Source organism: Fukomys damarensis, unplaced genomic scaffold (genome assembly GCF_012274545.1).
Source record: "Fukomys damarensis isolate Sample0158 unplaced genomic scaffold, DMR_v1.0_HiC HiC_scaffold_33, whole genome shotgun sequence".
NCBI classification, from domain to species: Eukaryota; Metazoa; Chordata; class Mammalia; order Rodentia; family Bathyergidae; genus Fukomys; species Fukomys damarensis.
This window is the reverse complement of record NW_022900945.1, coordinates 50,317,530-50,331,803: the sequence shown is the minus strand read 5'-3', so window position 1 is coordinate 50,331,803 and position 14,274 is coordinate 50,317,530.

Below are 14,274 nucleotides of genomic sequence, written 5' to 3'. Positions count from 1 at the left end.
CAACCTGCTATCCCCATTTTGCAGAGAAAGAAATTGAGACACAAAGTCTGTCAGGTAATTATTCTTCACAGTGATACTTCTTGTCACTGAAGATGCTATTGTATATTTGGTGACCCTTTATAGTTTCCAAAGCCCAAGCACTCTTATCATTTGTTCTAAGAATTCATGCATGATTAATAAGCTAACATAGCTTTCATTAAAAATTCCAAATCTTAAGGCCTGAAGGAGCTTAAAGTATTTAAATTTCAATAGGAATTTGGTCCTGAAGATAAACATAAATAATTTTAAAACTAAATATAAATCAACTCAAAAATAAATAAGCCCAGCAGTCTTTACATAGATTTTGTTTTTTGGCTTGGCAATAAATGAAATATTTCTTTCACTAACTTTAAGGGGTTCTTTCCTTCAAGAAAACTAAACAGACATAAAGTAAATTATGGAAACTGGTGTGATTGTAAAAACCCTTGCAGCACATTAGGGAAACATCAATTCACATTTGATTTCAGTAACACAAAATAATGATTACATTTTTAAATGTGATTTTCATGTTGCCCAGTAAATTGCTGATCTACTTAACATAACACACACACACACAAGATAAATTTATCGAAATAAAATGTAAATGGTTTCAGGTGCTCGTGAGAAAGTTACTTTACTGCTGCAGAGCTCCGCAATGTAGTCTGAGCTATTTTAACCTGCTCCAGATTAGTACTCCTACACTGCCCTGTCATGTAACTGCCTGGGCCCAGATAGAAGAGTCAGAGGTCCCTGGCAGACCTGTGCTTCTCAAACTTCAATGAACCTGTACACCCCTGGCTGTACGTGACTGCAATGCTGCTGGTCCCGAGGACCAGGCTTTAGTGGAGTCTAGGGTGTTCCTGTCTAATAGGCAGAAGACTACTCATCCATAATTCATAGGTTAAAAGCCCTTCCTTCACAAGTTCACCAAGAAAAGGCCTTCATCCTGTATTCAAATCCACTGTAGCATTTAAGATTTCTTTCAGCCCCTATATCTCACCTGTGTTTTTCCTGATGTGAAATAGAAAGGGAAGGCCACTTCCTAACTCTTACGATGAGTAAAATTATAACTTTCTTCAAACTGTGACATTTTCATTTCCTGGCAACATTTTCCAACCATCTTGTCCTGGTGGTGGCCAGTTTGGATTCAAACTAATTCAGTCCCGCTGGAGGGGTAGATGTATCCCTATGCTCACGTTAGGAAAAAACTAAAGGAGAGTAAGACTTGATTTCTGTGCCTCAAAGAGCTTACAGTATAATATAAAGAGAAAATGCACTACAAGGCAGGAATCTCAGCCTCATCTTCTTTAATTGTATGTCATTGTTAGCACAGCTCTTTGCTTACTTTTGGTTGGATGGCCTCTGTTGAACACTTCTAGGAACGGGAGCAGCCTGGAGCATGTCTGATGTCCAGTGCAGGAATCAAGATTCCTCTTTGATCGCTCTACAATTCATTTTCCTAAGATGGACACTTATAAAGGCCATGGACCTTCCTTTGGGGATTCTCCTTCTCATCGCTCTCTGAGCAGCTGTTCTGGGACTTCTCGCTGTGCAAACACAACTCAAGGACAACAGCCTGAACAAAAAGAAGCTAGAAATAGGAGCAGTTAATTCTCTCTTGGATTCATTAAGGTCATGGCATTCCTCTTTCCCCAGCATGAAATGAGAGGATCAGCTTTCTGTCTGTTTTGGGGACATTTGTGAGTAAAGTTCAGGGCACGATTCTTGCTAAGAATTCGTGGGTGGCTGAAATCTTGAGACAAGCTTCTCAGTCCCTGGAGGGATAGGAGTAAGTGTGGATGTATTTAGTAATGTATTTGGTTATATTTCTCATAGCACGGGGAGTTTTCTCTTCAGGTTTGGACTCTTCTTGCTACCTGCCCTGCCAGTTGGATGTGCTTATTTGTTTTTATTAAACATGTTTATGTTCTTTGTGTGGAGTTGGTACACACACATAACACACCCTAATGCTTTGTTTCATTCTCTTTCCCCATATCTTAGTACCTTTAAATTTGAGTAAGATTTATCTTGCTATTTTCTATTACTACCTTTTATTTTGTGTTTTATTTATACTTTGGACTTCTCGTGTAATAGGAAACTTGTGTTTAATTTAACCTTATGTGTTTGATTTATTTCACCTAAGATTATGGTCTCAAAGTATGACCAAAACCTCTCTTCAGGAAAATGTACGAATCAACGTTGTTTATTTGCAAGATGGAAATTATTCAGGAATTAGAAGGAATAAAGTAGTGATACATGCCATAAAATATATAAAACTTGAAAACATTATCCTAATTGAAAAAAATTCAGAACTGGGCAGAGGATTTAGCTCAGTGATTCGTTGGCCTGCCTTGCAAGCGCAAGGACCTGAATTCAATCCCTGGAACCGCCCCCCCCACAAAATAAAACTCAGAACCAAAGGACACGTATTAAATTCCTTCTTCTATAGGAAGCATCCAGAATACAAATACCTATAGACAAAGAAAGTGGATATGAGGTTTTTCATATATGAAGAAGAAACACAGAAATAGTTCTCATTAAAGGTCTTAGAACGATGAGTTCTTAGGGAAATAAAAATCAAAGTCACTCTTCATGTAATACTTCACATATATTACTGTCATCCTCGGGCCACAAAATTGGAGAGAAACATCCAGTTACTACGAGGGGTATAGGGTTTCTGGGGAGGAGATTGATGAAAATGCTCTACCATATCTGTGGAATGGAGAACTCATGATGTGTGAGATTACAATGTGAAAGGATCAGCCTAAGCTGAATTGCTTGCCCTCGTTGGGATGGGAGCACCACAGTTCTCAAGAGGTGCTACATACATAGACAGGATTATTGAAATTTTTACTGGAACATTTATGTTTTCTTCAATAAAAAATGTTCCAAGTAAATTATTTACTGTAAATTGGAGTTGAGATTTTCTGATTTGTTTTGACTTTGGGAGAGGGGTTGACAATAAACAAGAGTAATTGCTACTAAACTACCACATGTACCAAATACCTATTTAATAGATTACTTTTAAATGGATTTTAATGCTTTTCATCACAGTTTATTTTATGCGAGCGCATACCTTCTGTATGCCAGTCATTGTGTTTAAAATAAAGTGAATTTTTTTTTTGCAAAAGAAAAAAGGAATTTTCTAGAAGGTAAATATTAATTAGCTGCTGATATCACTTGAGAATTCACAATTTCTAATAAGTTTCTCCAGGGCACTCTTTACCTCATTATTTCTCAGGCTGTAGATGATGGGGTTCAACATGGGGGTCACCACACAGAAGAGAACAGAGACCAGGATGTCCATGTCCAGAGAATACCCTTCACTGGGCTTGTCATAGTTGAAGTTGGCTGTTCCAAAGTAGATCACCACCACGGTCAGGTGGGAGGCACAGGTGGAGAAGGCCTTGCTCCTGCCTTGAGCAGAAGGGATCCTAAGGATGGCCGAGATGATGAGTACGTAGGACCCGGCAGTAAACAGGCAGGGGCTCAGGCCAATGGTGGCACTGGCCACATGGAGCACAGACTCATTGACAGAAGTGTCTGAGCAGGACAGCTTCAGGAGCAGTGGGATGTCACAGAGAAAGTGGCTGATCTCGTTGGGCCCACATAGAGTGAGTGTGGCTGCCAGCCCTGTGTGTGTCACAGAATTCACCAGCCCACATAGCCAGGACCCAGTGACCAGGCAAACACAGACCTTCACACTCATGAGTACTGGATATTGAAGAGGGCAGCAAATGGCCACATAGCGATCATAAGCCATGGCGGCCAGCAAGACACATTCCACCCCAGCACATGTCACAAAGAAAAAGATCTGAGAAAGGCAGCCTTCATAGGAGATGGTCTTCTTCTCCCGGAAGAAGTTCACCAGCATGACTGGGATGGTGGTAGATGTGTAGCAGATGTCCAAGAAGCTCAGGTTGCTGAGGAAATAATACATTGGTGTGTGGAGAGCTGGGCTGACTCTTGTGGCCATTATTATGAGCACATTGCCCAGGAGAGTCGTCAGGTAAATGACCAGGAAAACCAGGAAGAAGACGCCCTGCAAGTTGGAGTGATTTGAAAATCCCAGGAAGATGAATTCGGTGACATATGTCTGATTGCTCATTTCAAATGGTGTCACAGCTACGAAACAGAAAGAAAGAAACCACAATGAGAACATATTGAGATCACCCCCAAATTGGTTAGGAAATCTGTCAAAATTTATTAACTACTGTTTTACATAAAGCAGTCTGGTTAGTGGTAATCTTTGGGTTTGCTGTAGGAAAAACATTACTTCTCACTTGATGGGGTTAGCTAGCTCAGGCCGATACTTCCTACAAAATTGAATGGTTAATAATGTTTGAAATTAAATGAGGACTTGCTTAAGGTCAAGAAAATGTTTTAACCCTTGCACTGATGAGAGCTCATTTCTCAGTGTCAGTAATATCTCCCTGTTACCCTTGTCATTTTTTTGTAAGCATCTAATGTTTTTTAAGAAATAGTCTTTCATTGCTAAAATTTAGAAAATTAAGAAAATAAAAAGGTTCCAAATAAGAATTCAGTCACCTGTAGTCATCTGAAAAGTCAAATCCTTTTTTCATTTTATATAAATCCTGATCTCTCTTTTTAGTTTTAAAATACTATGAGCATAATTTTCCAAGCTGGAAGTGAAGAGATTTACAGATGTTATGATCCTATATATAGAAAGTGTTAATAAAAATCCACTCAAAAGCTATAAGATCTATAAGTTCAACAATGTTCCACATAAAAAGTTGTTTCTGCACACTTGCAATGACAATCTTAAAAAATTCCATTTACAATGTATCCAACATAATTAAGTACTTAAAATTGATCTTACTAATGAGGGTAAAGACTTATACACTGAGAGTCACAAAATATGGTGGAAAAAATGAAGGAAAACCTAGGTAATGGAAAGATATCTTGTGTTCATTTACAGGAAGATGTAACATTGTTAAAGTGTCAATAATACCCAGGTGATCTAGAGGTTCAATACAATCCCCATCATATACCAACAGCCTTTTTTTTCACAGAAATGAAGAAGCTCATCTTCAAATTTGTATGAGATTTCAAGGGGCACCAAACTGTCAAAACTTCCTTGAAAAAGAATTAAACTAGAATACTCATACTTCCTCAGTTTAAGACTTACTATATTTGATCCCCAGTACTGGAAAAAAAAACTTGCTATGAAGCTACAGTAATTAAAATACTATCATACTGGCATAAGGACAGCCATGTAGACCAGTGGAGTAGCACAGAGAGCACAGTTCAACCTTGGTTAATTGTTTTTTTTACAATCTTGCCAAGATGATCCAATAGGGGGAGGATGATCTTTTCAAAAGGATGGTTCTAAGAAAATAGGATATTCACAGGTAAAAGAATAAAGTGGGACCTTTATCTTATATACATACAAAATTATCTCATAATTGATTAAAGACCTAAATTTAAGAGCTAAGGCTATAAAATTCTCAGAAAGGAAACATGGGGAAAAAATCTTCATGTCACTGTATCTGGTAGCTATTTCAAGGACACAACACCAAAGGTATAAGCAAATTACAAAAATAGATAAAGTGTAATTCATCCCATTAAAAGAGTATCATCTAAAATGTTACACAAAAATCAAAATGTCAAGAGAATGGGAAAATATTTGCAAATCATAATGTGACTAACTATTCACAATAGAGATAAAGAATAGCTACAACTCAGTAACAGTAATTTTAAAAAAACAATTTAAACATGGGAAAAGGAATTGAATAGGCATTTTTCCAGAGAAGACATACAAATAAGTATCTGAAAAGATGCACAACCTATTTAGTCATTAGAAAATACAAATAAAAACCACAAGAAGATAGCACTTTTTACCTGAGATGGCTGCAATGGAAAACAACAAATGGTTTTGTTGGTTGCAGAAATTTGAAATTTCACAAATTCCTGATGGGAACATAAAATGGTGCAGCTGCTATGGGTGAGTGGTGATTCCTCAAAAAAGTATACATAAAACTCCCATATGACTCAAGAGATTCTCCTGGGCATACATCAAAAAAATTGGAAGTGGTACTCAAATAGATACTTAAAATCCAAATTCATAGCATCAATAGTCATAATGCAAATGGTGAAAACATCCCAGTGTCCATCATCAGACAAACTATGGTATATATGTACAATTGCCTATTTTTCAGCAATGGACAGGAATGACGACATTTACAGGTAGATGACTAGTTTCATCCATAGAAAATCCTTCATGAAAGACAGATTCATGGACAAAGCAGCATATGATCTCTGTAAAACTAAATTGTAAAGGGCAAGTGATTTAGCTCAGTGGTTCTGCTGCCTGCTTTGCAAGTGCAAGGACCAGAGTTTAATCTCTGCTACAAAAAATAAAATAAAAAATAAAGAAAACAAAAAAAGAAAGAGAAAGAAAGAAAGAAACCTAAATTGTAAATGAATTTTTAATGTTATGTGGCTTACTTATCTTAAATATCTTGAAATATATATACAGAGCTGGGCGTGGTGGCATACTCCTGTAGTCCCAGCACATGGGAGGCTGAGGCAGGAGGATCACTGTGGGTTTGAGACCAGCCTGGACTACATAGTGAGTTCCAGGTCAATCTCAACTACATAGTGAGACCCTATCTCAAAAAAAAAAAAAAAAAAGAAAAGAAATATATATGCAGGAGAATGAGAACCATAATATTAATTTTTTCTCAGTCTTACTGGCCAGTCTATTTTTTGTGGGCCAAGGATAAAATAAGGAGTGATGTCCATTTTGTTTTCATATTCGTGACATTCACATGGTTTTCATAGGGCAACAATGACAAATTGTCATCATCATCATCATTAAAATCCACCATTAATGTGCTCTACATATTAACTACAGTTTATGATACCCTGGAAACTTTCCTGTTGTAATTAAATGCTGTTTTATATAAATACTCAACCTTAATGTCAAAATGTGCTTCATAGTAGTAATTTTTTTCACCATATGATGTGAGGACAGATTTTATAGAAAAATAGAGAATGGGTTTTCATAAGGCTGACTCCATACATAAAAACACAACTTGAGTTGGATGTGGGGGTGCATGGCTGCAACCCCAGAACTTGGGAAACTGAGGAAGGAAAATCTGTATGAGTTTGAGACTAGTCTGGGCTACATAATAAGACCTTTTCTCAAAAAACAAACAGAACAAAACCAAAAACTAAAAAATAACAACAACAACAACAGCAACAACAACAACAAATGGAAATAAAAACACAAAAAAAAATCAGATAGCTTGAAAGGAATCATTTAAAATTTAATTTAAGCCCAGGGAGCAGTAGTGTGGTCCAGTCCTGCCCAGCTGCAGCCAGATCCCAGGGAGGGATCTGCCCCAATCCTAGAGGCTCAGGCAAAACTGTCCAGTCAAGGCCCACCCAGGAAAGAGCTGCACAGGTACACAAGCTTCAGTCAGAGGTACACCCTAGAGCATCAGTGATTTGAACCCAGAAATTGGTGTACTGGTGAGCAGCAGAAAAAGCCTCTTGGTGGCTTGCCGAGAACTGAAGACCACTGGGTGAACAAAATTGTCTCAATAAAGGCACAGCAGGCTGCATCTGTTGAAATGAGAAGACATGGAAACAAATCTCAAAACCAGATTTCCAGATCACCTAAGACAACCCCAAAAGGAAATGAAATAGAACAATCTGATATTCAGCCACCTGGACTCCCTGAACAGGCACCAATAGAGAATCTGGAAAGAATGAAGTCAGAAATAATTTCTCATATAACAGCAGAGATTGTACCCATAGTGCAAAACATGATTGATAAATCTATAGCAAATATATATAAAAAAATAGAGGAGCTGAGGAAGATGATGGAATCCCAACATAGGAAACAAATGGAATCCATAAAAGAGATGCAAACAGATTTCCAAGAGATTAAAAACTCCATTGAAAGTTTATGCAGCAGAATGAGCCCATGTGAATGTAGAAGTTCAGATATATAAGATAGGGTTGCAATTAGTGAACAGGAAAAGAAAAAAAATTTAAATAGTAAGGGACCATGAGAAATCAATCCAACAGATGCTAGATGATGAAAAGCAGAATAATATAAGACTGATCGTACAAGGAGAAAAAAATGACAACCAAGAACTGGCATGTAAAAGTACAAGATCCCAGTAATGAATGTAACTGTACTGTCTACCTAGAATGTACCAATAAAGTAAATTTTAAAAAATAAAAAATAAAAACTGCAGCTTCAGGAAAAAAAAAAAGACTGATCATAGTCAATGAAATAAGAGGAGAGAGTGCAGATGACATAAAAAACCTGTTCACAGAAGTAATGGCAGAAAACTTCCCAAGGAGGAAACAATTTGACATACAGATAAGTGAGGCATATAGGATTCCAATTAGCTGTAATAAAAAAATTACACATAAGTATATAATAGTTTAGATTTCAGAAACCCGACAGAATTACAAAATTCTATAAGCAGTCAGAGGAAAGAAACAAATTATATACAAAGGAAAGCCTATCAAAATCACAGTAGACTTCTCAATACAAATTCTCAAAGCAAGAAGAGCTTGGAGAGATGTATTTCAAGCCCTAAAGGAAAACAACCTCCAACCCAGATTGATGTACCCTGCAAAACTATCTTTCAAAATTGATGGAGAAATAAGATACTTTCATGACAAAGAGCACCTTAGAAACTTCATGAATACTAAACCAGCACTCAAAAAAATTTTGAGCAATATCGTGGGAAATAACCAGAAGGATAACAACCCCAGGAAGCCCAGCAGAATGAGTCCATCAGGCATGACAAGATATTAAATGCAAAGGGGGAGAATCCAACAAAAAGAAAAAGTCATGACAAGGATAAATCAATACATATCAGTTATAACCATCAATGTTAATGGTCTCAATTCAATCAAAAGGAAAATATTCAATCAAAGGAAATAGATTGGCAGAATGGGTCAAGAAGTAAGAGCCAAGCGCCAGGGATTTAGTTCAGTGGTTTGGTGGCCTGCCTTGCAGACGCAAGGACCCGAGTTCAATCCCCGGTACCAAAAAAAAAGAAGTAAGATCCAACAATATGTTGCATACAAGAAACAACTTAATTAAAAAAGAAGCTCATAGACTGAAAATTAAAGGGTAGAAAACAATACTCCATGCAACTGGAACCCACCCAAAAAGCAAGAGTAGCTATCCTCTTTGCAGATCAAGTGGATTTCAAACCAAACTGATTAAGAGAGACAAAGAAGGACACTGCATCCTTGTAAAGGGAACAATCCAAGAGGAAGAGATAACAATCATAAATATATATACCCCAAACACTAGTGCACTCAACTATATAAAACAAATACTAATGGAGATAAAAAATCAAATGAACACTAACACAATAGTAATGGAGGACCTCAGTACCCCACTGTCACAAATAGATCAACTAGACAGAAAACAAACAATGAAATATTAGAACTCAAACTCTTGAACAAATGAACTTAACAGATGTTTACAGAGTGTTCCACCCCACAAAATCAGAATATACATTCTTTTCCACTGCACATGGGTTGCTCTCCAAAATAAACCACATACTCATTCATAGAACATGTCTAAGTAAATGCAAAGAAACTGAAGTGATCTCCAGTATATTATCAGACCATAGTGCAATGAAATTGGAGACCAATTACAAAAGAAACCATAAGAATTTCACAAAAACATAGAAATTGAACAACACACTTTTGAATAACCAGTGGGTCACAGAGGATATTAAAGAAGAAATCAGGCAGTTCTTACAATTAAATGACAATGGCAATATAACTTATAAGCATCTATGGGACAAAATGAAAGCATTTTTACATGGGAAATTCATAGCATTGAATATGCATATTAGGAAAGCAGAGTGAACACAATTAAACAACCTGATGCTGAACCTCAAACTTCTAGAAAAAGAAGAGCAGAACAAACCCAAAGCTAATACAAGGTAGGAAATTATAAAGATCAGAGCAGAAATCAATGCAATGGAAATGAAAAGAATGATACAAAAAAACCAACAAAGCCAAGAGTTACTTCTTCAAAAGAATAAACAAAATTGACAAACCCTTCACCAACTTTATAAAAAAGGATAGAAAAGGCCCAAATCCATACAGTTAGGGATGAAAAGTAAAATTGCAACAGACCCTGCAGAAATCCAGAGGATCATCAATATCTACTTCAAGAAACTTTATGCCAATAAGATGGAAAATACAGAAGAAATGGACAGATTCCTAGATTTATACAAATTACCAAAGTTGAACAAAGATGACCTAAAAATTATAAATGACCCAATATCAATCAATGAAATTGAAGACAATTAAAAACTTACCAACTAAGAAAAGCCCGGCCTCTGATGGCTTCACTGCTGAATTCTATAAGGCATTTAGAGAGGGAATACTGCCACTACTGTTTAAACTCTTTAAATTGAAAGGGATGCAATACTCCCAAATTTATTCCTGGAAGCAAGCATCACTTTGATCCCCAAAGAAGAGAAAGACTCAACTGAAAAAGAGAACTACAGGCCAATCTCACTAATGAACATAGATGGAAACATTCTTAATAAGATACTGGCAAACAGAATGCAGAAGATCATACACCCTGACCAAGTGGGATTCATCCCAGGGATGCAGGGATGGTTCAACATACACAAATCAATAAATGTAATACAATAAATTAGTAGAGCCAAGGACAAAAACCATATGATTATCTCAATAGATGCAGAAAAAGCATTCAACAAAATCCAACACACATTTATGATAAAAAACCCTACAGAAAATTAGAACAGATGGTCTCTACCTCAACCTGATAAAAGAATGTCTATGAAAAACCAACAGCCAATATCATACTAAATGGTCAAAAACTGAAATCCTACATGCTAAAATCAGGAATAAGACAAGGATGTGCACTATCACTACTTCTGTCTAATATAGTTTTGGAAACGTTAGCCATAGCAATTAGACAAAAAAAAGAAATAAAAGGAATAATGATAGGAAATTAAGAAGGTAAATTATCCAAAAAATAACAACAAAAAAGGGTGGGGCCGGGGATTTAGCTCAGCAGTTAGATAAAAATAAAAAGAAGGTAAATTATCATTATTTGCATTATATGATACTCTATATAGAAGTCCCCAAGAACTCCACCAAAAGTCTTCTAGACTTAATAACCAAACTCAGTAAAGTAGCTGGATACAAGGTTAACACACAAAAATTAATAACTTTTCTGTACACGAAAAGTAGATTCACTGAGAGAGGAATAGGGCAGTCAATTCCTTTCACAATAGCAACCAAAAAATTGAAATACCTAGGAATCAACCTAACAAAAGAAATCAAAGATCTTTACTCTGAAAACTATAGCATTCTGAAAAAAGAGATCAAAGAGGTTATTAGAAAATGGAAAGACATCCCTTGCTCCTGGGTAGAAAGAATCAACATAGTGAAAATGGCCATACTTCCAACACTGCTATATAGATTCAATGCAATCTCAATTTAAATCCCAGAAGCATACTTCACAAACCTTGAGAAAACAATCCAAAAATTCATTTGGAAGAAGAGACCTAGAATAATAAAAGCAATTTTAGGCAATAAAAAGAAGGTAGGGGGTATCACAATTCCCACCTTGAAATTATACCTTAAAGCTTGTGTGATAAAAACAGCATGGTTCTGGCAAAGAAACAGACCCTAGCACCAGTGGAACAGATTATGAGATGCAGAACAACTCTAGACACACTCAGCCACTTCATCTTTGACAAGGAGCCAAACACCCTCACTGGATGAAAGATAGCCTCGTTAATAATGGTGCTGGAAAACTGGGTTTCAACTTGCCAAAGATTAAAACTAGACCTATATCTCTCACCATGCACTAAACTAAAATCAAAATGGATTAAAGATGTAAATATTAAAAGGCCAGGGATTTAGCTCAGTGGTTCCATCACCTCAGTCACAAGCACAAGGTCCCAAGTTTGATCCCTGGTACCAAAATAAATAAATAAATAAATATTAAAACAAAAACACTAACAGACCTGGAAGAGAGATTACATAGAACTTTTAAGACATTGGTGTATGAAAAGATTTTATGAACAAAACCTCAGTTGCCTGTGAGCTAGCACAAATAATCAACAACTGGGATGTCTTATTAAAAAGCTTCTGCACACGAAGAGAAATGACCAATAATGTGAAGAGAAAACCCACAATGTGGGAAAATATTTTCACCAGCTGTTCCTCAGACAAAGATCTGCTATCTAGAATATATAAAGAACTTAAAAATATCAGACTTTCCAAATTTAAAGACCCAATCCAAAAATGGACATCTGAAATGAACAGACATTTTTCAGACATAGAAATAGAAATAGCAAATAAAACATATGAAAAAATGTTCAACATCACTGGTCACACAAGAAATGCAAATGAAAACAGTGCTGAGATTCCACCTCACCCCTGAAAGAATGGCTGCTATCATGAAATCAACCAATAACAAATGCTAGCGGGGCTGTGAAGAAAAAGGAACCCTACTCCACTACTGGTGGGAGTGCAGACTGGTGCAACCACTGTGGAAAGCAGTATGGAGACACCTTAAAGAATTAGAATTGGAAGTCCTATTTCATCCAGCTATTCCCCTGCTGAGTATCTTCCCTAAAGAATTAAAAGAATCTTACCACAGCGATATATGTGCACCCATGTTCATAGAAGCACAATTTGCAATAGCTAAAACTTGGAAGCAGCCAAAGTGCCCATCAACAGGAGACAGGATAAAGTAAATGCGTTTAAAAAAAACAGAATACTACTCAACCATAAAAAAAGAGAAATTAGAAACACTTATAGCTAAAGGGATGAACACTGAGGCAATACTTTGATATAAATAGGACATGTGTAAATACTGAATAGTTTCTTTAGGGTAAGAAAGTGAAAGTATAAATAAGGACTGACAGGTATAGCAGATAATGTGAAATAGGAAGAGAAGGGACAAAGGGGAAGGGGAAATGGGAGAGGTATGGGAAAGGAAAGAAGAGAGTGGAATTAATATGCGAAATTGAAAAATAATTGAAACAAAGTCTTTGTCGATAGGGAGCAAGGGAGAGAGGAGTTGAAGGGAGGGCAGGGGAATGGGGAAAAAATAAGAACCTAGATTTATTATGTGAAGGTACAAATTTCCAATAATGAATGTCATTGTACATGAAATGTGCCAATAAAATTAATTTAAAAATTTTAATTTAAAAGAAGTACTTTTAAAAATTGTTAAAATAAAAGTGCAATATAACCTATCAAATAAAAAGCACACAAAACAAAGCCCAATGAATGACTCTCAAAAAAAATTTATATACGTGAATTAAATCAGGATCTTCTGAATGAAGTAATGAGCAAAGGCACACACTGCATAATACTAGCTAGCAGTTATGGAGTGTTTTGTTAAGTAATCTAGGGGCTCATGTCCTTAAAAGAAATAAAATATGCACAAAATAAACCAAGACAATTGGTGTGATTTTGAAAATCCTTCAAGCACAAAAGGAAAAAGCATATCTATTCATATTTCATTCCAATAACACAAAGCAATGATTAATTTTTTTACATTTAATTTTCATGCTGCCTAGTAAATTTCCTGGCTACTTAACTCCCCCCCTCTTCAATTATTAGCAACATTCAAGATGGTTTTTCTTAAACTCCAAAGTTCATTCATTTATTGCTATGGAATAGAAAATAAACTATTTTCACTTTGCCCCTGGTTATTAATATACACTTCCACATTAACACAGGAATGGGGGACCAGATGAAATATGTGGAAGTCATTAAACTATTAAGTGTTTTTCAAACTTTCACATGCATGTAAATTTAAAATATTTCTATCAGGTGAGATGGCTGGAAGATCTCTTTCATATGTAGTAGCCTATGTTAATGATGATAAAAAAATGACCTTCTTATTCTCCGCTCTTCAGTTCTGGAAATCTTCCTAGAAATCTGTGATTAGCACCAGGGGTGTATCTCAGTGGCGGAGTGCTTTCTTAGCAAGGCCCTGGATTCTATCCCCAGTGATGAAAAAGAAATAAGTAGATAAATCAATACAAACAGAGTGTGTGATTACCCCAGTCACAGCCATGTGAAAGTGTGGTGCTGCGTTTCTTTATCCTCTTTACAGGTATTGGTAACACCATCACTTTACCTCCCATTTGGTACTTAGCAAACAGACTCTGTATGTCAGGTACTCCTTGCAGAGTACTGCATTAATACTCAAAACAATTTCAAAGTATTAGTACTGCTATT